The sequence below is a fragment of the Enhydra lutris genome, unplaced genomic scaffold, assembly GCF_002288905.1.
Source record: "Enhydra lutris kenyoni isolate GAN:26980312 unplaced genomic scaffold, ASM228890v2 scaffoldscaffold10, whole genome shotgun sequence".
In the NCBI taxonomy this organism is placed as follows: Eukaryota; Metazoa; Chordata; class Mammalia; order Carnivora; family Mustelidae; genus Enhydra; species Enhydra lutris.
Genome location: NW_019154094.1, coordinates 17,788,175 through 17,812,875, shown reverse-complemented (window position 1 = coordinate 17,812,875; position 24,701 = coordinate 17,788,175). Strand labels below are relative to the sequence as shown.

At 38.5% G+C, this 24,701-nt stretch overlaps 1 protein-coding gene across 4 annotated transcripts in view; it reads left to right on the top strand.

Moving 5' to 3' along the window:
• Window positions 1–24,701, top strand: part of LOC111144098 (fragile histidine triad) — a 1,461,119-nt gene that overhangs the window by 457,258 nt on the left and 979,160 nt on the right. Inside the window, exon 1 of one of the 4 annotated variants that reach the window (XM_022498227.1) lies at window positions 11,184–11,222. The exons of the other annotated variants lie outside the window; for them this stretch is intronic. The gene's annotated coding sequence lies outside the window, so the exon portion shown is untranslated. Of the gene's footprint in view, window positions 1–11,183; window positions 11,223–24,701 lie in introns of those variants that run through there. 4 annotated transcript variants of the gene reach the window in all.

The following is a 24,701-nucleotide window of genomic DNA, read 5'->3' as shown; positions in this document are numbered from 1 at the left end:
GGCATCCTGGAAACCATTATTTTAACCATATTTTATCTGCAAAGACGTGAGAAAAATGCTAAAACGGCAAACTGAGGAATTTAGTTCTGACCCGTCTGAGAAGTTGGATGTTGAGTATTGAGGGTCAGAATTATGGTTTATGGAAGTGTTAATGAATATTTGAAAAGAAGAAGTTAATGAATTTGCCAAAAATGAAGTGACTAGAGTAATTGTCCCTTTTTTTTTTTTTTTTTTGAAAGGGTTACTGGAGTCGAAGATATAGTCAAGTTTAAGAAGTAGTGCGTTTCAGCAATGTATATGTATCTTGAGGTATTTTTGCGGTCAAGACCTAGAAATATGACATGGTTGGTAGCACAACCACGAATTTAGAACTGGTGGGAGCATTTTTAAATTATCTAGGATAGATAGAATTCTAAAAGCTTGCCACAAGGTTTAAGCTCTGTTATGGAAAACAAAATTGAGGTTTCCCTATTTGGTTTATAGATGTAACGTGCTCCTTTTTATTAATCAAATGATTTGATCCAGGCTTCAATTTATAAAATGCATTTGGATAATATTCTAGTAATAGAGGAAATGTTTTTTGATCTCCTGGATGAGCTTTATTTTCTGAAATCACATAGTAAATTATCTTTGCTTTCCTGCCTCATTGACATTTTATATGATACAGTTTTCTGACCATCCCAACTATACAACAGCATCACAGTAGAGTCACTGTCTGCCTCGATTGCTGTTAGCTGGATTAGTCTTATCGTAATTATGTCTTTGACATAGCTGCTCTGGCTTTTCTATCTCTTTCTTGTTTATCTCAGTTAAAATATATAAAAATGTATTAACAGTTCGATACCCTGGATTCTCTGGAGGGCTGAGCCCTATATTAAATTGTAGTTTCCTAAATATAGGGAGAGAGTAGAGGGACTTGGAACATTTCTGGTGCTGAGTTTTTATTATATTGTGAGCTTTCCTTCAGCACTTTAAGAATCCATCTTTCTCAATATGGGTGGAAGTGGGGAAACTTAAAGGAAATTGTTTTCTGCATTCTCTATAATGGTTTTTATTTAAGAATGATAAAGCAATACTTGCTAAGCCCAGACCAGTTCTGCAGCAGACAGTGCTGAAAATCCCAGAGGAAATGGAAGGATGTTTCCGTGTTGGGAGGAAATAAACTTCACAATGTTATTTGGTATATAAAGTTATTATAAGTATATTGAAGACAGTTTGCCTAGTGTAAAAAAGACTCAACTTGGAGTTGGTCTAGCCATGATTAACCCTTCTACGTCTAGTTGCTTCTACTCTGAAACAGTTTAGTGACACTAGTAAGAGGACAAAGACAGACTACACGGGGTTCAAGGCTTCACTCCACTTCTTATGCAGGTCAGTTAACCTTCTAGCATCTCCTTTTCTTCCTATACAAAATGGGTACAATAGTACTACCTACCTCATATGCTTTGGATTAGTTGCCATCTTTCTGATGCTCAGAGTGCTGTATAATGGAAGACTCAATCTATAGCAGCTGTTATCATTGTATTCCTTATTAAGGTCTCAGCTGGTTTAGGGAGAGAGATTTCAACTTGAAGTGAGTACATCTGGATTTTCGGCCATAAAGCTTTGGAACTTGGAAAAGTCAACTCACTTCTTTTTTTTTTTTTTTTTTTTAAAGATTTTATTACTTATTTGACAGAGAGAGAGATCACAAGTAGGCAGAGAGGCAGGCAGAGAGAGAGAGGGGGAAGCAGACTCCCCACCAAGCGGAGAGCCGGATGCGGGGCTCGATCCCAGGATCCTGGGATCATGACCTGAGCCGAAGGCAGAGGATTTAACCCACTGAGCCACCCAGGCGCCCCAGTCAACTCACTTTTTTGTCCACACTTTCTCTACTGAAAACTGACTGAAATTTCCTTACTAGCCATCCAGTTCTGGGAACTAAGTGAGTTAGTGAATGCACAAGTTTCTGGAGAAATGTTCCCCAGATCAAATTGCTCTACAGATTTAGTCTTTTCAAAGCTATTTTTAATTATGTTTTCTCCTATAGGCAAACAGGGAAAGGGTGGTTTTGAAAATGATATTATTGCTTCATTAATTTCTAATTCTCAGATGGAAAGTAATAGGGTTCATCTCTCGATTTCTAACCCAGTGCCGTTGACTCCCTTCATCAATCACCTCGTCACCAAGGCAGTTTTAGAGTGTTGAAAATACTTTTTCAGCCATCAGATCAGTCTTGAGTGATGAGACTTCTCTTTGTTGGGTTAGAAGGGGAGACCAAACTTTTGTTGTCAGCTCCCTGGCCAGAACAGGGAATGTCACTGGCTGGTGATAGACTTTGGGTTGTTTATTTTTGTATGTTTTGCATATATGCTTACCTAATATTTGTTAGAAAGAGTTACCAAGCATTCTTTGGTCCTCACTTTCCAGTGCTGCTTCTTGCCTGCTAACTCTGGGACCTAAGGAAAATTACTTTATGTTGGTGAGCCTCACCCTCAGTATCATTATCTGTAAGATGGAGTTCTCATGGTGTAAGGTAGAGCATGTGAAGTACTTACAAGTTAATGCATGTTAAATGCAAACATAATGCCTGGCACATACTAAGTACTAAATAGCTGTTGTTACTGTTAGTCGTAGTAGTATATCAGTTAATAATAGTATTACTAATCAGTTAACAATAATAGTGCTACTTCCTGAAATAGGAGAATATTGAGTATTTTCCTTAAGTAGGGGGAAAAGAAAAGACCAAATGCGTAAGCTTAAAAGAAAGGTTCTAAAACTATTGGTCATATACCTAGATTTTATATATTGGGGACTATTTAATAACTTGTATATATCCAAATTACAGGGAGCTATCTCTGTTGGTGATTCAAAAGATGACACAGGATAACGGCATTCATGAACAAAAGAATGAAGTTGGGCCCCATACCTCGCACCATGTACAAAAATTAATTCACAATGGGTTAAAGACCTAATTGGGAGACGTAACACTATAAAACTCTTAGACAAAAACATAAGCATAAACCTTTCTTAGATATGATACCAAAAGTACAGCAACATAAGAAAAAATAGGCATATTGGACATCACCAAAATTTAAAACTCTCATGCTCCAAATGACATCATCAAGGAAATAAAAAGACAACTCACAGAATGGAAATTTTTTCTTGCAAATCATACAACTGCTGGGGGACTTATTTCTAAAATATATAAAGAATTCCTACAGTTCAATAGCAAAAGGCCAAATAGCCCAATTAAAAAGGGGCAAAGGATCTGAAGAGCATTTGCTTAAAGAAGGCATACAAAAGGAAATGAGCCCATGAAAAGACTCTCAGCACCATTAGCCATCAGGGAAATGTAAGTCATACCACAATGAGAAAGAAACCTCCTCAGATAGATGCACTAGGATGACTATAATCAAAAGAGAGATAACAAGGATTAGTGAGCATATGCTGAAACTGGAACGCTCATACACTGTTAGTAGGAAGTAAAATGGTGTGGTTGCTTTGGAAAGCAGCTGGAAGCTTCTTAAAATGTTTAGCATAAATATGACTCAGCAATTCTACTCTTAGGTATCTATCCATGGGAAATGAAAGCATATGTGCGCACAAAAACTTGTCCACAAATGTTCGCAGCCGCATTGTTCATAACAGCCCCAAAGTGGAAATAACCCAAATGTCCATTTACTGATGAATGGTTAAATAAAATGTATATTTGCACAATGGGATATCAGTCAGCAGTAAAAAGAAATGAAGTACTGATAACATGTTACATGGTAGACGAATCTTGAAAACATTATGCTAAATGAAGAAACCCATTACAAAAGACCACATATTGTCTGATTCCATTAATACGAAATCTCTAGAATAAACAAATGTGTAGAGACAGAAAAATAGTTTAGTGGTTGCTTGGCGGGGGGCTGGGAGGAAATGAGTAGTAACTGCTAATGGGTAGGCTGTTTCTTTATGGGGTGATGAAATGTTCTAACACTGATAGTGGTGATGGTCGCACAACTTTGTGAACATACTTCAAACCATTGAATTGTATCCTTTAAGTGAGTTAATTGAATGGTGTGTGAACTATATCTGCAAAAAAATATGATTCTAAAAACAAACAGAAAAGAGTTGCCACAGAACTTGTTTGCTGTGGAACAAACTTGAAGTATCCTGGAATAAGTGCTTCACCAGTTGCTACCATGTCAGTTCTGTGAAGACTGAAATGAAGTTAGACATCCTGTGCCTGGAAATAGAGGCACACAAGAAAGTATTTAAGGTTTGTGACTGTGCTGGTGGTTGCTAGTACTACTTCAGGTTCCCTAAATCTCTGGAAGAACGAGTAGGACTCAGAAGTTATCATACTCATGAGTATGTTTCACTACAGTGACAGGACACGAAGTAAATCAGCCTAAGGAAAAGGTGCATGGTGTGAAGTATGGAGGAAATGAGGCACAAACTTCTGAGAGCCACACAGGATGTCCTTAATTTCCCCAGCGATGAGCTGCATGACCTTGGGTACCAAGGAAGCTCCTTAGATGCTGTGCATAAAGTTTGTACTGGGGGTTGGTCTACCTAACACCTCCCCAGATTCTAGACTCTTAGGAGATAAACAGGCATTCAGCATAAATCACTTTAGTTGTACAAACAAAGCACGGTGGCTACTCCCATCACTCAGGAGAGTTTTGTATCCGTGTAGGAAACTGTTTACCAGCCCAAATTCCCAGATGATGGCCAAACACCGATGTAACAAGCGGGGCTTTCTAAGGCTAGGCTGCACAGTGAATAGAAGAAAGCCAGGTTCTAAAATTTCCATGTGATCTGTAACAAGCCTATATCTGCAAAATGTACTGGGAAGAGGAATCAGTGTGTCCTCGGAAGGGTGTGGCCTTGCACACAATTGCCAACTCAATGCTTGGTCGTCTCTACTGAGAAGAACAGTCTAGAGGTTAGGCTGTATTTTCAACTCATTTTTCTTCCTGGATGCCCACAACAGATGAATTAAAGCCTGAGAGTGATGGTTCTTAACCAGGATGATTTTGTCTCCCAGAAGATGTTGGTTATGTCTAGAGACATTTTCAGTTGTTACATCTGGGGTGGGGGTGCTACCAGCATCTGTGGGGTAGAAGCTAGGGATGCTTTTAAATGTCTTACAATGCACAGAACCACCTTCACAACAAAGAATTATGTGGGTCAAAATGTCAATAGTGCCAAAGTTGAAAGCCCTGCCTCAGAGAATATTTATAATGGACAGCCTATAGAGCCTAAGATAGTTATCCATTAACTTATAGGATGGAGTAAGACAAGGGAGGTAATTGGGCTTACCACCTTTTATACCCACCCCACCCTACTTTCCCTTTTCTTATTTCTTGAGATCAGTGTCCTGAAGATTATAAATTCTTTTTCTATTCTGTGTCTACTGGTAAAGGACTCTGGATGGGGGAAAGAAGGCAATTCCTTCTCTCAGGATGGTGGCTTTGATTTTAGGGTTTCAGATCTGTTGCCATAGATGCATTGCCCAGTCACTGACTCTGAAGGAATGTGTGAGGTGAGAAATACCAGCCTTCGTGTTTTCACGTTGAATTCCTAAAAGCTGAGAGTGATTCCTCACCATGTCATCTACGAGCTCTTCCTATTTACCTCCGCTGTTTATAGCCTCATTTCCTTCCTTGTCTTTTCATAATATCTTTCCAAGTGGAAGCTAATGTGAATTTTGGTGATTTCCAACTCCTCGCTGGTATGTCTAACACCATGAGATTGAATTAATTTGAACTATTAAGCATGAAGTACATATTACCATGGAGCTCATTCCAGATGTATTATTGTTAGCTTAATTGTTATGGCTAACCATTGATTGTGGTTTTTCTGGGTTCTGGATAATAATAATAATAATAATAATAATACTCTTTATTATAGTGCCTTTCATTTGAGGATCTTAAAAAGCCTACATCCTGGAACCACTTATTGTAAAATTGTCATTATCTGTGTATTCTCATTTGGCAAAGTTTGAGGAGGAATATGCCAGTGTATGATTTAAAAAGCCAAGAAAAATTTATATTCATGAATCATGCCTTTTTTTTTTTTTTTTCCAATTTACCAGCATAGAGAAATAGGAGGGGGAATTTAGCCCACTGGGATATTATTTCCAGAGAGCAATCCTATGGCTTTTATAACAATTTTATGGCCTTTATGTTCACTTCGTATCAGCTCTGACTTGCTAGGTTTTAATTTTAAATGGTTCTCAGATTGTTTGAGGGTTGCGTTTTGCTTTGTTTGGCCATTTAAGGATGCGTGTGTGTGTGTGTGTGTGTGAGATTTTGTGTGTGTGTGTATTTACTTGAGGCCTTAAAAGAGATAAAGTTTCTTTGGATACTCCTCATCACTTATATCACATTTTGAAAAGTTCAAAATGAGTGAGAAACACAGTGCAATCTGTCTGTACTTAAATATATATTTACATACACAGAACATCAGTCATTGGGAAGAGGAAAACAGTGTAAGTATAGTTTGGTCTTTTGGTCTCTTGATGATCCAAATACTTAAACACTGAAGGAGACGGGGTAAGTTCAAGTGGTTCCCAGCCTACCTATTGTAGTCTGGATGAACACTCTGGAGGTCTAACCTTTTTTATCAGTTGAAATTAATTGCTCCCATAAAGCAATTGCTTCGACATAACAATTATGACAGGTTTCTAATGGAATCCTGATGAGTTTTGTTAAATTGACACTTAACCCTAAAGACGGGAAACATCTTCTTGTGCTACCTCCTCCCAGCAGTAGTTCAGGCAGCTTGGTTTTCCCCGGAAGAGTTTCAGTTTGGCTTCAGTGATACATGGAGAGTTTCCACCATCTGTCTGCTGCTGTCAAGGGACCCAAGAGAAGTGAGTTGCTGGACTGTCACTACATGGCTTCTTATTGTTGTCCCTTTCCATGGGAGAAGTGAGGCCAGGGACTCATGCCATGCATAATGAGGACTCTTCTTGTTACTCAGCATGCATTCCTCTGAAGGCTGGGAGGCCACAGTGAGAAAAAAGGGTAAAAGGTTCTCTCCTGTGGGAACACATTAGAATCCCTTTTGGAACTTTAAAACCCCTCCGGTGCCTGGGTCCCACCCTCAGAGATTCTAACTGGTCCGGGAAAGAGCCTGATCCCCAAAAGGTTTAAGTTTCCCAGGTGATTCTAATTGTTAGCCACATTGTGCTCTGCTTGGTGTCTACCTTTTAGCAGAACTATTATTCAAAATACATAACAACCGGTACAGTCCTATGTTCTTGCTCTCTACCAGGCATTGTGCTGAATGCTTTACAGGTATCAATCTGTTTGATTGTCCCAGTAGGCACATCGCTGAAGATTCATGAACTCATAATTCACTTATTTGACGAATATTTTTGGGGCACAGGTACTGGGCCAGGCAATGTGTTGGCTGTTAGGGAATATTTTCAAGGAATATTTTCAGGGTTGATGACATCTGGAGTGACATTGAAAGGCTGAGGAGGAGTTAGCTGGGCAAAAGGGGAGGAAAGCTACCACAGGCAGGGATGATGGCTTTTGAAAATGTATTGAGATGGAAGATGGCCAGTTCAAGGAATGAAAGAAAACCAGTACTCCTGGAGCAAAGGAAGCCAACAGAAGCATGATACAAGATGAGACATAGAGATGGACAGATCCTCCTTGGCAAGGGTTATAGGTTTGGTAAAGGCTTTTGGTCTTTATTTTGAAACCAGATGGAAACTCTGATCATTTACTTTTCCTAGAAGATTTCTGGTCACAGTAGGGGAAACAGGTAAAAGGAAAGCAAGAGTGGGTGCACTGTCATGAGTTGGGTGGCTCTTTCTCTAGACCGGGACAGAATGAGGATGATTTGGACTAAGGCAGTGAAGGGAGAGAGGTGAGCATACCTGAATGATACTTAGATGGTAAAACCTTTAGGGTTTGAAGATGGATTCCAACAGCAGAAGAGGAAAACGGCTGCCATCTCCTATGTTACTATTACTCTATTATTACCTCAGATGTTCACATGAGCCCATGAGAATTAGAGTAGTGCATCTCAGGCTTTCATGTGTATGGGGAATCACCTGAGGATCTTGTTAAAATGCAGATTCTGATGAGGCAGATTTGCAGTGGGACCTGTGATTGTGCCTCCTGAGCTCTAAATGCTGCTGTTGCTGCTGCCTGGAGTGGTCCATAAGCCATAGACAATCAAGGGCTTAGAGGTGTAGCATAACTTACTCAGGTCGTGGTGGAGTGGAGCCTGTGCTTTTAACCATGTCTGTCTGCCTCCAAAGCCCATGATCTTACTCACAAACTCTATGGCTTCTGAAAGATGGATCTTTTGGTGTAAGAAGTCAGTTGGAGACAACCTGGGAAGGTTGTATAGCAGCTAAGAGATTGGGATTTTTATCTGCAGACAATTGGCAGCCATTGAAAATGGGTAAGCAGAAAAGGATCTAGTCAGCTTATATTACAGTTTATGGATGTATTTCCTTGAGTGTGTTGTTTGTTCTTTTTGGATAGAATAGATTGCTTGGGTCAAATTGAAATGCAGTTTAAAAAAAAAAACTAGAGGGTATTATGCTTAGTGAAATAAGTCAATCAGAGAAAGACAACTATCATATGATCATATGCATATATCATATGCAGAAGGGCTCTGAGAAGTCCTGCAGTAAAAGAAGTGTTTAACTTGTATAACTCAGTGGTTTTCCAAACTAATTTGACCTGAGAATTGCCCTCAATTATTTTCTTAATTCTAATTCTTGACATTCCATTAAACAGTTTTTCTGTCTGGTGGAGTTTATGAGACGCTGGTCTGTACTCACAAAGACCTATGGTCTTTGAAGCATCAATATCACTTGCCTGGGCCTGTGTACTTTTTTAGTGGCTAGAAGATTTGGTGTTCTTGATATCTAGGACAGCAGAATAGCCTAGTTTTTATTTTCTCTTACTTAAGCCCAGTGCTCTTACAATAGTTAAGACTACCTCAGGAGTTAGTTGGAAGGAAAATCAGTGACTTATCTGCATGTTTCCCTGTGGTCTGGAAGAGGTGAGTTGTGCTTCTGTTTCTTTTCTTTGTTTCTATGTGTTTGGTTCTATTTTGGCAGCCATAGGCTCTTCCTCCCTACTCTGTTTCATGTAAAAGATCCCAAGAATAGGATCATTGCCAGCTATGACATTTACATCGAATCATTTTTTTTTAATGTTAAGTACATCACATGAAACTTGAATGGTTTTTAAAAATCGGAGCTAATTTGGTAATTTGAAAGTAAATTAAGTTTGTCTTTTGCCTGAAGGATCTGAGGGTCTCACATAAGAAGAAAAACAAAAACCCTTTTTAAAAAAATCGACTGTGTGTAGTTAGCATTCATATGAAACCAGAAAATTCTGGAAAAATAAATTTCAAGATGTTGGTGGAATAACATGCAAGGTAAGATCTAATACCCTACTAAGAATGAAAACAAATGTGATAATAGAGGAGGATAGAAAGTTGTATTTAAGAAAAAAATTATTGAGTATTTTAGAAGATGAATTTGTAGGTACTGAATAGCCTGTCTAAATGATATGAGAGTTTCCTCAGCCAGTGTGTCTGTTGTCTTCAACTTTCACAGAATTGGCTTCTTGTAGACAGTGTTGCAACCTTAGTCTGGAAAATGTCTTCACATTTTGATGGGCGTCAGAACTGCCTATGAAGCTCCTTGAAAAATACATATGAAGCTCCTTGAAAATACATCTGCCTAAGAGACTCTGATTAGGCAGGTCTAGCATGGCATACAGAAATCTGTATTTTCAACCCCAAGACATTTAATTCTGAGACACAATGAAGTTAGAGCTGCTCTAGAATACTCTTTCAGGTTCTATTATCCCAAGATTCACACTGACAATTAGTTAAAAATGAAATTCCAAGCTACAGCCTCCAACAATTGTATAAGTTGGTGCAACATGGACAGAACCTAACCTGCATTGCTATTCCAGTTGCCCTGTCCCATCCTCGGATACACTCCTCTAGTGAATTCAAGAAGGAGTATTTTTAACAAGCATTCTACATGATTCTGATGCAAGTGATTCAGGAATCCTATTTTGAGAATCACTGCTCTAGAAACTTGATTTTGAATAGATAGGTTCCATGGATGATCTATTAAACGTGAGGTCATAGGCTACCCACTCAGATAAAGGCCCAGGCCGATGAGTTTAGGTTGACGATACGTTCCTTACCAGTGACATTCCATGGCCATGCAGACTTGCACACTCCCAAGCTGCAGACAGACCATAGTCTCCAAATATCTTCTTGCACATCTCTGCTGTAGATGTTACAACATTCCTCGTACTGCTGCTGGACCTGGAGCCAAAAGCATGGGATCTTTGCCTATAAATAAGTTGAATAGGTCCTCTCAGCTTTGACTCCATTGCTGCTGCACACGTGAATTTGATCCTGAGCGGGGACTGAGTGGTTTGTAATACTTAGGACAAAATAGAGAACATGGCAGGAAAATGTAGATCTACTACCTGACACTCGTGAATTAATTAACATTCCCAGGGGACGAGCTATAAAGTGGTGCTGAGAACTTTCCTCTTTGTCTCTAATCAACTGTCTTTTGTCAGGCCCAGATTTTGAGTCTAGAATAGCAATTCTCCAAATATGCTTCATGGATGCCTAGGGGTCCTGAGACTTCATCAGGGTGTCTGCAAGGCAATAACTATATTACCATAAAATTAAGTTGTTGTCTCTCTCTGTTGACATTTGTACTGGTAGTACAAAAGCAATGGCAGATAAAACTGCATGAATCCAGCACTTCAGCATAAGTCAAGGCAAGGGCACCAAACTGTACCATTGGCTTTTTATTCTTTACCAACATGGTTTAAAAAATTTTTCATTTTAAGAATGAACTTGATGGGGGCGCCTGGGTTGCTCAGTGGGTTAAGCCTCTGCCTTCGGCTCAGGTCATGATCTCAGGGTCCTGGGATCAAGTCCCGCATCAGGCTCTCTGCTAGGCAGGGAGCCTGCTTCCTCCTCTCTCTCTCTCTCTGCCTGCCTCTCTGCCTACTTGTGATCTCTCTCTCTGTCAAATGAATAAATAAATTCTTTAAAAAAAAAAAAAGAATGAACTTGATGGAACAGTAAAAATGATTAATTTGCTTAAGTTTCGACTCTCACGTACACCATTTTCTTTTTTTTTTAGTGAAATAGGAAGCTTGCGTAAAAGAAGTTGCCATTGCATCCTGAAGTATCATAGTTGTTTGAGAGCAAGCACTGTTTCAGTTGTAAGTGTAACCAACCGCTTTAATATGGAATACCATTTTTTACTTGAAAGAACAACTGACAGGTGAAATATAGGTATTCAGACCTTGATATTTGATAGACATTTTCTCAAAAATGCAGACACTAAGCCTGTCACTTTAAGTAAACCATTAGACAGTATTTGTTGCCATGATAAAACTCATGATTTCAAGCAAAAATTAGAATTTTGGAACACTCGTATCTGCCACCATGAGCTTGACAGCTTTCCAATACTTAAAGACTTTTCTGATGAGATCGATGGTGATATTAACAAATATGATTCTTTTTTATATCATATAATGAAATGTGTCAGCATTTGGAAGATCTGCATAATCCAGTGAGCCAATATTTTCGACCAGAGCAATGCATGCTTCTATGAAGTTTTGCATGGGGACAGGGTCCATTTCAAGTACAACACAGACCATAGATTTTTCACATAATAGAACACTAAAAATCTATTGATACAGTTTTAGATTCCACTCTACAACTATTAAAGAAACTACCATTTATCAAGTGTTTAAAAATGTTCAGCAGCACCAAAGGCAATTGTACTCTGTTTCTCAGTCAGACCAGAAATGGAAATGGCTTTTCCCCATCAAAGTTTAATAGTGATTACAGTACACCCTCAAATTGTGTATAAATTTTTTGAATGAAAATCTTGACACTATTTGATTAATCCTTTTTAACCTCTCAGATTTTTTTCAACAATATTCACAATAGACAGTCATTACATTGTATAAACCACAAACTTAAAGCAGGTAATGGAAAAGAAAAATAATTAACTTGCTAGTTTTACAAATACAGTTGGAAAATAAATAGTGGTTGCAGCTACACGATGTTTGGAGAAACACTGTGAGCGTATTTTCCAAGACGTACTTTCAATAATTTGCTGTTAGGCATTCTGTTATAAATATTTCAAACATCTTTATTTCCTATGACAACAATTAGCATCTATATTTATATTGTCCTCCTTTAATGAGATTTAATCTACTAAATCATAAAATGATTTGGCCACTCCCAACTCTATTTCAGTCTGTAACTATAAGAGACCCACAGGATAAACTTAGAATTTCCTTTCTATTACTTTATTCTCAGACATTTTAAATGTTAACGGTCCCCAAACTGCTCCCCAAATCATCTGTTTATCAAGCAAATTTAAGTTGATTAAACCTGCTGCAGTAAGAGAGAACTCCTTTCCTCAGTAGTATCTCAGGAAGTTCAGATCAGGAGCAGATGTTTCTAAGATTTTTGAATCTGAGCTCACATGGTTTAAGGCAGATCTTTCAGTGCAGTGCTCTGATTGGGATTGAGCTAAATTCATGATGCAATATTTTGGGGTTGGTGAACAGTGAAGTGAGGGTCTTGAAATGAGCCGTGATACATAAATAGTTGTTTGTTCAGTAAGCTATTTGAGCAAGTGTGCTAGATCTAATGTACACTGCATGGGCTGTTTACCCAGATAAGGAAAGTATTTGCTTAGATAAATTGTTTTTTAGGAATTTCCTGAAGCGCACTGTGCGCTTATTTATTGGTTCTATCCTTTTTTTCCATGGCAAGAATTTTTTGTAACACATATTAAGGTCATGTGTCATGGAAGCCTCAGTTGTCATAAAAACAATGGGCATATTCCTAGAGATTTTTGGTGGGAATGGTGGCAGGTGGTGGCAAACTTCTCTTAGTTCTAAGAAATCTAGAGATACAAAGCAAAATTATAATTCCTTCCTCTTGGGCCAACTTCATTAGTCATATTTCTTATTTCATACCCCAAACTTGACAGATATTACAAGGTTCAGAATGCCAAAAGCTACCCAAACACATGGAAATAACTCATCTTCCCTGGAATGTCATTGTCTCCCCTATTTTTAGTGAAACTCTACTTACCATTCAAATCCTTTATTCTCAGCCCCTAAAATCCAAATTTTGATTATTTTCTACTTAGTAGCTCTATAATGCCCTTCCCTTTCTGACACTGAATCTTTACACTTCATTATCATTGTTGATATCTCTAAGTTGATTTTGAACTGGTCAAGGCAGAATTGTGTTCTTTTCATCATTAAACCCCTAGAATCTAACACAAATGTAAATTCTCAATAAATGCCTATTCAGTACATGAATGAATGAAGTCCATAGAATGAATAATGGGTAGATGAGTGAATGGATGGACAGATGGTTGGACGGATTTATGTAGAATTTCTGTAGAATATATATATATATTTTAATTTTGTCTTGGAGGAGTGGAGGAAGGATGTGGTTTCTGGAATTCTATGGCTGATTATGTAGATCCTGTTCTCTTTTTCAATCAACAAATATTTATTAACTACATTTTATAGGCCAAGGATTGTGCTAGTTGCTAGGTTTAAAAAGGTAGGCAAGGTCAGTGGATGTCTGCCATATTGGAAAAAACACTTTCTCAGTATAGCCATTTGCCGTACATAATTACTACTAAAACTGTCCACACTATCACAACCACCACTACCGCAAACACCACCATTACAACCATCATCATCATCATCACAATAACAACATCCACCACCACAGCTATGGTTAGCATCAACACCAGGAGTCAGGGAACTGAGGACAATCTCCTAAGATTTCTGTGACCCACAAAATATTTGCTTAAAGCAGTGTTTCTTAAACTTTAGTATGCACATGAATCTGATTCATTAGTCTGTGTTAAGACCTGAGATTCTTCATTTTCAACCAACAGTGATATGATGCTGATGTTAGTGATCCAGGAGGCACACTTCCATTAGGAAAGATCCTGAATATAGTCCAGAGCCTCAGAGCTCTCTGATTCAGGGGACATCATGCTAAAGCTGACTAAAACCTTCAAGAGATTATAATCATGAATGCGGACAGAGTTGGGGAGGGAAGTACTTGGAAATTTGAAATGAAATTCAGACTCCTGAGAAAGAGAATGAGATTTCTCTTACTGTAAAGCTCTGTTGCCCGATGTCTAGTATAAGATCATTGGGCCACATAACATGACCTATTCACAGTTTCCACGGTTTAGGACATGGACATCTTGGGGAGGAGTATTATTCTGCCTATCACAATTTACTGTCTGGTTTTCAAGATTTCCACATCCCTCAAGTGTCAACCCATTACACAATCAATATAATGACACTATTTTGGGATAAATATTCCTTCATTTTATATTGATTTATTTATTTTAGAGAGAGAGAGAGAGAGAGAGAGAGCAAGAGTGGGAGGGGCAGAGGAGAGAGAATCTCAAGCAGACTCTAGGCTGAACAGAGGGCATGATGCAGGGCTTGATCTCATGACCCTGAGATCATAACCTGAGTCAAAACCAAGCTGGATGCTTAACCGACCAAGCTATCCAGGTGCCCCAATACTTCCTTCATTTTAATTGACATAAGGTAAGTAAAGTAGCTACTTTTCTCTAGTAAACAAAAATCAGACTGTTGACTGATAGAAAATGAGGTAGGATGGAAGAGGAGAATAAATTTTTATTTTGGATTTTGAATTTTGGCTTTTCCAAAGATCAGCAACTAGAACCATCTCCAGGTTTCTCCACAGTGTTGAGATATTTTATTAGAGAAGTTTCCCTCTTAAATTCAAGCTTATGTGACACCCTCATAAGTCCTGAGCATGTGAACTCTTGCAGAAAGATCAATATATATCCTTTTGAATCCATAGGAGCCATATCAGTTAAAAAACCTGGAATCACCATCCATCTCAGTGAAACTTTCAAATTCAAAGAAAAGAGACTGTTTGTTCGATGTGTACTTGATTATAATTCTAGCTACTGGGCTAACTTTAGGTTATACTTTGTGTTTCAACAGCTTATTTTATGTGTTGCTCGTATTTCCTTCTTCTTTTAAAAATATCCCTTTGTCCTCCAATTACACTTATTTTGTCTTTTAGTTCTAATGCTCCATGGCTTTGTTCACTTATTCATTTACTGGGTTGTCATATGAATTTTTGTTACTAAAAAGGCCTCAGGTATACTTGGATCTGAGCTAATGGCTCTTCTAGTCTAACTATAAGAAAACTATATAGAAAAATATTAGCAAAGGCAGGAACTGAATAACTTTTCTTTTTTTTTTTTTTTTAAAGATTTTATTTATTTGACAGAGAGAAATCACAAGTAGGCAGAGAGGCAGGCAGAGAGAGAGGAGGAAGCAGGCTCCCTGCCGAGCAGAAAGCCCGACGTGGGGCTTGAACCCAGGACCTGGGATCATGACCCGAGCTGAAGGCAGCGGCTTAACCCACTGAGCCACCCAGGCGCCCCTGAATAACTTTTCTTAAAGAAATATTGGCAGGAAGGTGGTGGTGGTTTTTTTCCCCACATGCTTAGCATTTGTTTCAGGGTTATTGAGAAATAATTGACATACATGACTGTATATATTTAAGGTATGCATGATCATTTGGTTTACATGTATTGTGAAATGATTACCACAACATATTCAGCCAGCATGCATTTTCTCTTTGTGATAAAAATTCTTAGGATCTACTTCCTTAACAACCTCCCTATAGATCATAAAGTAGTGTTATAGTGATCACCTTGTACATTTTATCCCTAGTATTTATTTATCTTATAACTGGTGGTTTGTATGCTTTTGACTATTTTCCTCCAACTTGCCCCTCTCCCCATTCCCTGCCCCTATTAACCGCAAGTTTGATCTCTTTTTTATGAATAAAATTTTTTTAGATTCCACGTGTAAGTGAAATCATACACTATTTGTTCTTCTTTGTCTGATGTGTTTCACTTAGCATAATACCTTCTGTGTCCATAAAACACGGAGGTTATAAAATATAATATAAAAGTTATAAAATATAATTATAAAATATAATTAGTTATAAAATATAATATAGTCTCATTTTTTATGGCCAAATAATATTCCACTGTATATTTATATATACCACAACTTCTTTGTCTAATCATCCACTGATGGACACTTACATTGTTTCATATCTTGGCTAATGTAAATAATGTTGCTGTGAACATAGGGGTACAGATATCTTTTTGAGTTGGTGTTTTTGATGCCTTTAGATATATTCCCAGAAGTATAATTGATGGACTATATGATAGTTCTATTTTTAGTTTTTTGAGGATCCTCCATACTTTGTTCCGTAATAACTGTATCAATTTATAATCTCACCAACACTGCACAAGTGTTCCCTTTTCTCCACATCCACATCAGCATTTATCTCTTGTCTTTTTGATGATGGTCATTCTAACAGGTGTGAGGTTATCTCTCATTGTAGTTTTAACTTGCATTTTCCCCATGTCTGGTGATGTTGAGCATCTTTTCATGTGTTTGTTGGCTTTCCATATATCTTCTTTGGAGAAATGTCTGTTGAGGTTATTTGTCCATCTTTTAAATGTTTTTCTTTTTCTTTCTTTTGTTGTTTTCATTTGTTTTTTTGCTATTGAGTTCTATGAGTTCATTATATGTTTTGGATATTAATCCCTTATCAAATATGTGGTTTACATATATTTCTCCCATTCTATAGGTTGTCTTTTCATTTTATTGATTGTTTCTTTTCCTGGGCAGAAACTTTTTACTTTAACGAAAACTAAATGAGTTCAATTCTGTTCTTTTATATGTGAATATCCAATTATCTCAGTACCTTTTATTGAAGAGTCGCTCTTTTCTTCATTGAATATGGTTGGTTATCCTCTCAAATATTAGTTGACTGTACATGCATGGTCTATTTCTGGGCTTTTGATTCTGTTTCATTAGTCTTTATGATTTTATGCAGTACCATATTGTTTTGATGACTATAGCTTTATAGTATAGCTTGAAATGAGGAAATGTGATACCTCCTACATTATTCCTCTTTCTCAGTATTTTGGCTCTGCAGTTTCATATAAATTTTAGGAGTGTTTTTCTATTTGTGTAAAAAAATGGCCATTGAAATCTTTCTTTTTTTTAAATTAACATATAATGTATTATTTGTTTCACGGGTACAGGTCTGTGATTCATCAGACTTACACAATTCACAGCACTCACCATAGCACAACCCTCCCAATGTCTATCAACCAGCCACCCCATCCCTCCCACCTCCCTCCACTCCAGCGACCCTCAGTTTATTTCCTGAGATTAAGAGTCTCTTATGCTTTGTCTCCCTCTCTGGTTTCATCTCGTTTCATTTTTCCCTCCCTTCCCCTAGATCCTCTGTCTTGTTTCTCAAATTCCTCATACCAGTGAGATGATAAGATAGTTGTCTTTCTCTGATTAACTTATTTCGCTTAGCAGAATACCCTCTAGTTCCATCCACATCATTGCAAATGGCAAGATTTGGGGCAGGGGAGAGGTTGATGGCTGTATAATGTCCCATTGTATATTTATATACCCCATTTTCTTTATCCATTTATCTGTCAATGGACATCTAGGGTCTTTCCATAGTTTGGCTATTGTGGATATTGCTGCTATAAACATTGGGATATCAACATCTGTTATTTCCTGACATGTTGATTTTAGCCATTCTGACTGGTGTGAGGTGGTATCTCACTGTGGTTTTGACTTGTATTTCCTGATACCAGGAGATGTTGAGCACTTTTTCCTATGTCTATTGGCCATCTGGATGTCTTTTTTGCAGAAATGTCTGTTCATGTCTTCTGCCCATTTCTTGGTTGGATTATTTGTTCTTTGGGTGTTGAGTTTGATAAGTTCTTTATAGATTTTCGATCCTAGCCCTTTATCTGATATGTCATTTGCAAATATCTTCTCCCACTCTGTCAGTTCTCTTTGATTTTGTTGACTGTTACTTTGCTATGCAAAAGCTTTTGATCTTGATGAAGTCCCAATATTCATTTCTGTCCTTGCTTCCCTTGCCTTTGGTAATGTTTCTAGGAAGAAGTTGTTGTGGCTGAGGTCAAAGAGGTTGCTGTCTGTGTTCTCCTCCAGGATTTTGATGGGTTCCTGTTTTGCATTCAGGTCTTTCATCCATTTGGAGTCTATTTTTGTGTGTGGTGTAAGGAAATGGTCCAGTTTCATTCTTTTGGATGTGGCTGTCCAATTTTCCCAACACCATTTGTTGAAGAGACTGTCTCTTTTCTATTGGACATTCTTTCCTGCTTTGTCGAAGATTAGTTGACCATAGAGTTGAGGGTCCATTTCTGGGCTCTCCATTCTGTTCCATTGATCTATGTGTCTGTTTTTGTGCCAGTACCATGCTGTCTTGATGATGACAGCTTTGAAATAGAGCTTGAAATCTGGAATTGTGATGCCATGAGCTTTGGTTTCCTTTTTCAACATTCCTCTGGCTATTCGGGGTCTTTTCTGGTTCCCTATAAATTTTAGGATTATTTGTTCCATTTCTTTGGAAAAAGTTGATGGTATTTTGATAGGGATTGCATTAATATATAGATTGCTCTAGGTACCATAGACATTTTCACAATATATGTTCTTCTAATCCATGAGCATGGAACGTTTCTCCATTTCTTTGTGTCTTCTTCCATATCTTTCATGAGTATTCTGTAGTTTTTCTGAGTACAGATTCTTTGTCTCTTTGGTTAGATTTATTCCTAGGTATCTTCTGGTTTTGGGTGGAGTTGTAAATGGGATCAACTCCTTAATTTCTCTTTCTTCTGTCTTGTTGTTGATGTACAGAAATGCAACTGATTTCTGTGCATTGATTTTATATCCTGCCACTTTACTGAATTCCTGTATAAGTTCTAGCAGTTTTAAAGTGGAGTCTTTTGGGTTTCCCACATAAAGTATCATATCATCTGCAAAGAGTGAGAGTTTGCGTTATTCTTTGCCAATTCGGATGCCTTTTATTTCTTTTTGTTGTCTGATTGCCGAGGCTAGAACTTCTAGTACTATGTTGAATAGCAGTGGTGATAGTGGACATTCCTGCCGTGTTCCTGACCTTAGGGTGAAAGCTCTCAGTTTTTCCCCATTGAGAATGATATTTGCTATGGGTTTTTCATAGATGGTTTTATGATATTGAGGTATGTACCCTCTATCCCTACACTGTGAAGAGTTTTGATCAAGAAAGCATGCTGTACTTCATCAAATGCTTTCTCTGCATCTATTTCTGCATCTATTCTGCATCTATCATATGGTTCTTGTTCTTTCTTTTATTAATGTATTGTATCACATTGATTGATTTGTGAATGTTGAACCAACCTTGCAGGCCAGGAATAAATCCCACTTGGTAATGTGAATAATCCTTTTAATGTACTGTTGGATCCTATTGGCTAGTGTTTTGGTGAGAATTTTTGCATCCATGTTCATCAGGGATATTGGTCTGAAATTCTCCTTTTTGATGAGTTCTTTGTCTGGTTTTGGGATTGAGGTAATGCTGACCTCATAAAGTGAGTTTGGAAGTTTTCCTTCCATTTCTATTTTTTGGAACAATTTCAGGAGAATAGGTATTAATTCTTCTTTAAATGTTTGGTTGAATTCCCCTGGGAAGCCATCTGGCCCCTGGGAGATTTTTGATGACTGCTTCAATTTCCTTTCTGGTTATGGGCCTCTTCAGGTTTTTTCTCTTTCTTCCTGGTTCAGTTTTGGTAGTTTATATGTCTCTGTCTCTAGGAATGCATCCATTTCTTTCAGATTGTCAAATTTACAGGTGTATAGTTGCTCAGAGTATGTTCTTATAATTGTTTGTATTTCTTTGGTGTTGGTTGTGATCTCTCCTCTTTCATTCATGGTTTTATTAGTTTGGGTCCTTTCTCTTACCTTTTTTGGTAAGTCTGGCCAGGGATTTATCAATCTTGTTAATTCTTTCAAAGAACCAGCTCCTAGTTTCGTTGATATGTTCTACCATTCTTTTGGTTTTTATTTCTTTGACTTCTGCTCTGATCTTTATTATTTCTCGTCTTCTGCTGGGTTCAGGCCTTATTTGGTGTTCTTTCTCCAGCTCCTTTAGGTGTAGGGTTAGGTTGTGTATTTGAGACCTTTCTTGTTTCTTGAGAATGGCTTGTATTGCTATATACAGGATTTTCTCTTTGTCTCTGAGACTTGTGAGCTTTGCTATAGAGATGGGGTGTTTGCTTATTTTTATTGATTTTGAGGGGGGTTCTCTGTGCCTCCTGGAAGTTTTCTGCTATATTTTGCTCCATATAGCTTCTGCCCTCCTCTCTCTTTCTTCTTCTTCTGGGATCCCAATTATTCTAATATTGTTTCATCTTATAGTATCATTATCTCTCGAATTCTCCCATTGTGATCCAGTAGTTGTTTATCTCTCTTTTTCTCAGCTTCTTTATTCTCCATCATTTAGTCTTCTATAGCACTAATTTTCTCTTCTGCTTTATCCTAGCAGTAAGAGCCTTCATTTTTTATTGCACCTCATTAATAGATTTTTTAATTTCAACTTGGTTAGATTTTATTTTATTTTTATTTTTTAAAAAATATTTTATTTATTTACTTGACAGATAGAGATCACAAGTAGGCAGAGAGGCAGGCAGAGAGAGAGAGAGGAGGAAGCAGGCTCCCTGCTGAGCAGAAAGCCCAATGTGGGGCTCAATCCCAGGACCCTGGGATCATGACCAGAGCTGAAGGCAGAGGCTTTAACCCACTGAGCCACCCAGGCACCCCTCAACTTGGTTAGATTTTAGTTCTTCTTTTTTCTCCAGAAAGGGATTCTCTGGTATCCTCTCTGTTTTTTTCAAGACCAGCTAGTATCTTTATGATCATCATTCTGAACTCCATTTCCAACAACTTACTAATGTCCTTATTGATTAGGTCCCAGTACTGCTTTTTTTTTTTTTTTTTTTTTTTTGAGGTGAGATTTTCTGCTTTGTCATTTTGTCCAGAGAAGACTAGATGAATGAGAGAACAAAATGCTAAAAGGGTAACAACGACCTCAGAAAAATATACACTAAACAAATCAGAAGAGACCCGAAATTGGGGGCAAAGGAATGGAAAAAAAAATCTGTATTTGATTAGGCTGTGGAATAGAACAGTGCCACACACTTGATTTTGGGTGTATTTTGGTCTGTTAGAAGAAACTGCCTCCCAAAATTTTAAAGAAAGAAAAAGGTATATATATATATATATATACACAAAAATTAGGGTAAATATAATGAAGGGATGGAATATAACTGTAAAGATGAAAATTAAAAAAAGATTTTTAAAAAGGAATTGATAAGAAGTTGTTTGAAAAAAGAAGGAAAAAAAAGAGGAGAGAATGTGATCAGGTGGGAGACTAGAACAAAACCATACCCAAGATTTAGGGTATATTTTGGTCTGTTAGCATAAACTGTATCCCAGAATTTTAAAGAAAGAAAAATTTATGGGGTGCCTGGGTGGCTCAGTGGGTTAAGCCTCTGCCTTCGGCTCAGGTCAGGGTCCCAGGGTCCTGGGATCCAGCCCCGCGTCCGGTTCTCTGCTCAGCAGGGAGCCTGCTTCCCTTCCTCTCTCTCTCTGCCTGCCTCTCTGCCAAAAAAAAAAAAAAAAAAAGAAAGAAAAACTTATATGTGTGTGTGTGTGTGTGTGTGTGTGTGTGTGTGTATGGTTAAATACAATCAAGAAATAGAATATGAATATAAAAATGAAAATTAAAAAGATTTTTAAAAAGATATTGATAAGATGTTGGTTAAAATAGGAAAGAGGAAAAATTTCTTAAAACTAGCATAAGAAAAAAATAAAATTAAAAAAATTTAACTTAGAAAGACTAAAGAATCAGGGGGAAAAGCCATGAATTCTATGTGCTATATTTTCCTAGCGCTGGATTTTTGCAGTTCTCCTTGATTGGTTAACTTGGTCTTGGCTGGATATTTTTGCTGATCTTGTGGGGGAAGGGCTGTTGCAATTATTCTCAAATGTCTTTGCTGAAGGGAGAACTGCATCACCCTTTCAGGGGCTAGGCTAAGCAATCTGCTTGGCTTTGGTCTTGGTAGCATTTGTTCCCTGAAAGCTTTCCATACAGCTTTGGAGGATGAGGATGAAAATTGTGGCTTTCCAATCTCTGGCCCTAAAAGAGCTGAGAGCTCTGGGCCCCCCTCTTCAGTGAGTCCTCAGAGAAAAGCAGTCAATCACTCCTGTCTCCCTGGTCTTTGGTTGTGCTCCATACTCACCTGGCCTGTGACTGAGCATTTTTTTCTCTGCCACATGGCTATATTTGGAGTCTCCAAACGCAGCCAACTCCTGCAGCACATTCCTGTGCCACTCTTTCTATTGGAGGAAGTGAGGGTCTCCCTGGATCTGCCACTTGTGGGGTCACTGTTTGAAGAGAAGTGGCCCTACTGTGCCTCGGATCATGGTTTATGGCAACCCTGAGCTGAGAGCCCACTCCTTGGCTCCGTCTTTGCAGTTGGCTTCCCCACTCTGATACCTGGGAGCTCTGTGGCACTCAGGGACCCACAGTCTTTCTGTGACCTGAAGGGTCCTGAGACTACACTGCCCCAGCAAGGATTCCACCCCCCACTTAGCTACGAGTGATATCCCTCCATGCAGCAGACTTCTAAAAGTTCTGATTTTGTGCTCTGCCGCTTGACCACTTGCCAGTAGCCAGCTGATGGAGGCTCCCTCCCACCCGTGGTCTTCCCAAATATTACATTGGATTCACTTCCCTGCATGTCCTACCTTCCAGAAAGTGGTCGCTTTTCTGTTCATAGAATTTTTGCTGTTCTTTTCTTCAATCTCCTGTTGAGTTTGTAGGTGTTCAGAATGGCTTGATAACTAGCTAGCTGAATTCCTGGGACCAGATGACATTTAGGTCTCTTACTCCTCTGCCATCTTGCTTCTCTAGTTGACTGAAATCTTGATAGGAATTGCCTTGAATCTGTGGATGGCTTTTGGTAGTACTGACATTTTAACAATATTAATATTTTCAATCAATGAACATGGGATACTTTTCCATTTATTTGTGTCTTCTTTGCTTATTTCATTAATGTCTTACAGCTTCTGGAATAGGGATCTTTCACCTCTTTAGTTATTTATTCCTAAGTATTTTATTGTTTTTGATGCTATTGTATATGAGATAGATTTATTTCTTTTCCAGTAATTTTATTATTGTATAGAAATGCCACTAATTTTTGTATGTTAATTTTGTATCCTGCAACTTCACTGAATTCATTGATTAGGTCTAATAGATTTTTGGTTGAATATTCAGGATTTTTTTTTTCTATATCAAATCAAGTCATCTGCATATAGAGACAATTTTACTTCTTCCTTTTCAATTCTGATTTTTTTTTCCTTGCCTGATTTTCTAGCTAGGACTTCCAGATCCCTGGCAAATAGGAGTGATGAGAATAGGCATACTTGTTTTGCTCCTGATCTTAGAAGAAAAGCTTTCATTCTTTCACATTGAATATGATGTTATCTGTGGGCCTGTCATATATGGTCTTTATTATGTTGAGATATGTTCCTTTGGTGTTTAATTGTTAAGAGTTTTTATCATGAATGGATTTTAAATTTTTTTAAATGCTCAAATCAATCTGTACCCCTCACCCCCCATTTTCTGGCCAAACAGGACCACTGGCTTTGTATTACAAACTATTGGCTCTATCTACTGTTCTCTTGGATGGAGTACTACTAACCTGCTCAGCTTTCATGTATTTTCACGAGTCCTTCTGGTCAGGTGAGCCTGGAAGACACTCTCCACAGTGGGTGGGGTTGTTTCTCATCTCCTTTGCCTGGTGGGTGGGTGGGGGATCACTGCAAACTACTTTTAGTTTCCCAAACAGGCTGTCCAGTTTGGAGGAGCTGGGAGCTACCCTTAGCCTTATCTACAACTTAATCCCCCTGTCTGTGCACAGTATGGGAAACCTCTATGCTAGTATAGACTTTGTTCTGGAGATGATCTGTTTGCCCTCCTCTGAGCTCTAGCACTGCTAGACCACAGAGCTTCTAGGAGTTGTCGCCAGCCCTTCTGGTCAGATGAGGTCAAAAGGCACGCTCAGCAGAGCATGGAGCTGTGATTCATCACCTTGCTTGGGCATGTGCAAATTTGGCTCCAGGGCTGGCAAAACTTGTCTGAGGATCCAAACCAGGCAGATCTGCTCCCCACTGAGTTCTCTGGTCAGGACATACCCCAGCTGGGTTATGCAGATGAGGAGAGGCACTGGTTGGGATTACTGCTTGGACACTGCAGGCATGAACTCTCTCTGCCAAGATCCTTGCACTGCTCATTGTGAGCCCCTCCCCCTTCTTCATCACAGTGCCTGGGCCCTACAGATTCCCCTGCAATCCTCACAGGGTGAGATCAGAGTAAGGGCTTCCCACAAAGAACCCACAATGCTAGGGAATGCTGGTTGTCTTCTGTATTCTCTTTACCTTCCGGAGGAACTGGAGGCTCCAGGGAGACCTCTCTAACCTAGTGCTGGCCTGATGGAGGGTCAGTACAGTTAACAGGTAGCTCATCTTTTTCCATTCTGATGTCCTCTGTCTTTGTCTTTGTGGTATAGGGTGTGCTTCTGCCTCACCCCTGTGTCCTAAGATTCTTTCAGTGGTATCTTATTCTTGAATAGATGTTAGTTGTTTTTCTTATGAGGAGAAGCAAAATTAGGAATAGCCTGTTTTCCCATCTTGGTGAAG